Below are 4,936 nucleotides of genomic sequence, written 5' to 3'. Positions count from 1 at the left end.
ACACTGGGGCATGATGAGGGAGGCAACTGATTTGATGAAGCACCCTCTCCTCTTAATGTATCTGGGAGACTTGAAATGGCCCAAAGACCTCACACTCCAGCTCAGGAGCCTGAGCAGATTGAGTCCGTGAGTCCCCGCCATGGCCTGGACGGTGCTTCTGCTCGGGCTCCTCGTCTACAGCTCAGGTCAGGGGAAGGGACTCTGCATCCTTGGGGGGCAAACAAAAGCTGGGTCTCAAGGTGACCTTGGCTCCATTAACAGTAGTCTCACTCCTGTGGACTTTAGGTGTGGATTCTCAGACTGTGGTGACCTAGGAGCCGTCACTGTCAGTGTCTCCAAGAGGGACAGTCATGCTCACCTGTGTCCTCAGCTCTGGGTCAGTCACTACAAGTAAAATCCCTTACTGGATCCAGCAGACCCAGGGAAGGCTCCCTGCACGCTCATCTACAACACAAACAGCAGGCCCTCGAGGGTCTCTGGTCGGTTCACTGGATCCATCTCTGGGAACAAAGCCGCCCTCACCATCACGGGGCCCCAGCCTGAGGACGAGGCCGACTATCACTGTGCTCTGTACATGGGTAGTGGTGTTTACACAGTGATGTAAACCCACAGGGAAGTGCAACCAAAACCTCCTCATGTGCACAGAATGGCTCTGCTTCATGCAGAAATAAAGAGACAGGTTGAAAATGTTCAAGAAACTATGGGGAACAGCTCCTGGTCCTGTTCTCTCCTGTGGCTCAGCACTAAGTGCCTCCTCCAGTCTCTCCCAGGGTGCGTCCGTTTCCTCATTGTGACACCTGGAAGAATGGGGTTCTCTCTCCCCCTCTCCCTGCAGTAATAATAGGGTGCGGGCTGAGCTACAATATTTTAACCAACAGTGATTCTCAGAGACCCCTCTACTCCCTGTAAGACTCTCCTTATTCAAAGAGCAGGAACAGACATGCTCTTATTCATTGATCTGACCCTGCAGACACACAAATATTTCATTAGCATTGAAATAGCAGTGTCACCAGGACCCCACTAAAATGCAATTCCTCAGCTAGACCTACTGAGTCAGACACTTGTGTGTGTGTGCAAGAACCTGTGTTTATCTGGCTCCCTAGGAGATTATTAGGAACATTAAAGTTTGAGAAGCACCTCTACTTCTATTATTATGAAATCATTCCTGAAAGTTTTGTTTAAAATCCAAACAAGGGACTTTCAGGCACACTCTCTCCCAAATTGCATTCAATTACCCAAGACCAAGCAGAAACAGAATCTCAGTTCATCACTGAAAACTCTGACTTGATTTCAAACCACAAGTTGAGAGAAATGTCCACAAACATACATTCTCTGAGTATGTTTGTCATGTCTGATATGAATATTTATGCTGTTAAAAGTCATCTACTTAGAAGGGGTTTCCAGAAACAGTCCTATCATCGCTGAGCTGACTCCCCTGGTGCAGGACGGGGTTGGGGGTGGGGCTGGAGGTGGTGTCACTACCTGAGCGTCCCCGAAGGCAGCCACACTGGGCTGTGAGGGGGAGAAAATGTGTGAAATCTTGGTTATTTATTTTTCTTATTTCCATTCAAAAAATCTTATTTGAAATGTTTTATTTTAGGCTCAAGAAAAGATTTTTTAAAGGAAAAAGCCATTTTCCCCATGATGGCTGAAAAGAGGTGAATGAGCAGAAAAGAGATAAACAACGTGGAATGGCCTTGGTAATAGAGCTGCAAAGTTCCAACAATAAGTCAATAGTTACTGTTAAATATTCAAGAGGAGTCCACACACCCTCCAGCGCAGGAAAGCACCAGATGGCGCTAAGGATCTTTGCAGAACACTTGAAACTCAGGTGAGTCATATTTAATGGACCCTGAACAGTTGCCTCCTGGCCCATATAAATTCTTAGGGAAGCTGTCTCCTCCCACAGGGTAGACACACACACAGCCAGCCCTGGCTCACCCCCTGACAGTGTAGCTGCTCTCAGGGCTGAGGACCTGGGGAGTGGAAGGGAGTGGATAACGGGCTCAGATTTGAATAATTTAACCCTCAAACAAACCTCTTCACAGCAAGCTCAGTAGAAGATAAAGAGGCATCAGAGAATCCAGCCCCAGCTCAGGGGCAGAGAGTCCTTCTGTCGTCTGAACCATGGCCTGGACCCTTCTCCTCCCTCTCCTCCCTCACTACCCTGGTGAATACAGACTTCACACACCAGCCTTTGGAGGGATCTTCTGCCTCTGTTTCTTACTCCTCACATGGGTGTATTTTAGTTTCAGGGTGCAGTTCTCAGGCTGTGGTGACTCAGGAGCCCTCTATGACCGTGTCCCTAGGAGAAACAGTCACTCTCACCTGTGGGTCCAGCCCTGGAGATGTCACCAATGGTCACTATCCATACTGGTTCGCTGGGTCATATCTGTGCACTTTGTGAAAATCAGGGGGAGATACCTGCAATTTTCAATGGGAAGTCTCAATATATTATTCCTGACTTCACAGAAAATTGAAACATAGACATTTAGCAGTTGCACACACGAACTGAAACAAAAAACAACTGGGATAATATATATCCAAAACTGCTCCTGTGTTTCCAATCAAATGTCAGACCAGTGCTTCTCAAACTCTAATGCGCACACAGATCATCTGAGGATCTTGTAAAACATCTCCCTGCAGCTTTGTGCTCACAGCAGCTGTCTCCTACTGGGGTCCCCAGGAGTCCCTGACCACATGGCCTCCCCTTATCCACACAGCCCCAGCTCAACAGAATGGCTGAGCTCAGTGTCAGCGGAGCTCTGTGAGAAATATCTCAGTGTAGTCCTCTAGATTCTGGAGCAGGAGTAAACTACACAACACTAAGAAATAAAAATAAATTCTGAAATGCTACTGGGCCCTGGTGAGACCAAGCACCTGACCCTGGAACAGTCAACTACATATGTAGCAAGGCATCCCCATTACTGCATGTGTCTCAAGGAACCTGACCTCAGAGCAGGAGAATCCGAGACCTTAGCTCCTCTACTCAACAGAGACGTCTAATAGCTCTGAACTGAGTAAAAGGAGAGGCATCAATTTAGTCAGGCCTCCCCTTCCCCAAGTTCCTCCATCCAGGTTCTGCTAGGGAATCACAGGCACTTCATCTGATACTGAGGGAACTAAAGGCTCCAGGCCAGAGGGAAGGGGGGCTGCAAACAGGGACAGCCCCGCATTGTCCATTGGTGATATTCTCACTATGGACACTAGAGGGGGCTGTGGGCCAGTTCCTGGGAAAGCAGGCTCAACTGTGAAATGTCTCTAATGCCAGGGGACCCCACTAATACATGGTCGCTGACATGGAACAGCTGACTACCTGTGACCCAGAAACACTGCTGAGTGTCCCTGGGAGGGGAGCTTATTTGCATGGCAGCCCCCACCACACACACACACACTGATAGGAGCTATAAGGAGAGCTGTGCTGTGAACCCTGTGGGGTTCCTTAGAGAACAGGACTGCGACGTCTGCACCATGGCCTGGGCTTCCCTCCTGCTCACTCTTCTGGCTCACTGCACAGGTCTGGGGGACTCTCTGGGCTGGGGGTGTGGGGGAAATGTGAGAAGCCATACTGTACTTTAATGACCTCTGTCCCTGTTCCTGACCTTCGGTCTCTCACCTGTTTTCAGGAGCCACTTCCCAGGCTGTGGTGACTCAGGAAGCTTCACTGTCCACAACCCCTGGGGGGACAGTCACACTCACCTGTGGATCCAGTGCTGGGGCCGTCACCACTAGTAACTATGCTGACTGGGTCCAACAGAAGCCCTACCAGGTACCCCGGGGTCTAATAGGTGATACCAACCACCGGGTTCCAGGGGTTCCGGCCCAATTCTCCGGCTCCCTGCTTGGGAACAAGGCCGCCCTCACCATCACGGGTGCCCAGCTCGAGGACGAGGCTGAGTACTACTGTGCTCTGTGGTTCAGCAACCATTTCCACAGTGACAGATGCAGGTGGGGAAGTGAGACAAAAACCCCAGGCTCAGTGCACCCTGTGCCCATGAATATCTTCTCTGTGTGTAAAGCTAAACACAGGCCTAGGGAATGTGTCTGCCATGTAAGGGATGAAATCTTCGGGATCCAGAAGCAGACTGCTGTTAACAACCACTGAGACAGCCCCCAGTGTGCACACCTCCTGGTGTCTGTGCCCTCGTGTGATTTCTCCCTTGAGTGTGGGAATTCTGAGTTGTAACTTGCCAGAGTGAAGTTACTCTGCTAAACACTTTGGCTGAACTAGTCGTAGAAATAGACCAGACTGTGCGGGACCATCATTTATTGCTTACAGGATACTCATCCTACTCGTGACATACTAAGCGTACTCACAGCATAAGATGCAGCAATAATGTCAGCTATTCATCCAAATGAGGTGGGAAGGTGTGTCCACGTCAGAACCTGCACATACATGCTGCTCGCAACTTCATTCAGAATTGTTGTTTTTGGAATCAAAGAAAATACACTATAATATCAGAATAGAGAAGCAAACTATGATAAATCCTACAATGAGATATGATCAGTGATAAAGATAAATATGCTGTCAGGCCACACAGGCATGGGGGACCTTAAAATCATGTTCCTAAGGGATAAAAGCCAATCTTTAAGAAGAAAAACAGAATGACTATAAAACTACAACAACGCAACATTCCAGAAAATGCGTATTCTACAGAAAGTGAAAAGATCCCTGGTTGCCAGGAGGTTAAGATTATGGAAAGAGCTGTGAATAATGAAGAAATAGGGATTTTTAGGGCAGTAAAACTATTCTTCACACTTGCTCTCAGCCTAAAGCCCAACAAGCAATAAAAATTATTCTCTATGTCACTGCAACAGTGACATGACATCCGCATTTGGCAAAACCTGTAGCTTTGTGCAATTCAGGGACCCAACTGTAGATAAATTTAGGATTTTAGTTAAAAACAATGTATTGATAATAGGTCATCAATATTGG

The sequence above is a fragment of the Saccopteryx bilineata genome, unplaced genomic scaffold, assembly GCF_036850765.1.
Source record: "Saccopteryx bilineata isolate mSacBil1 unplaced genomic scaffold, mSacBil1_pri_phased_curated manual_scaffold_34, whole genome shotgun sequence".
Lineage (NCBI taxonomy): Eukaryota > Metazoa > Chordata > Mammalia > Chiroptera > Emballonuridae > Saccopteryx > Saccopteryx bilineata.
This window is presented reverse-complemented; position numbering follows the sequence as displayed.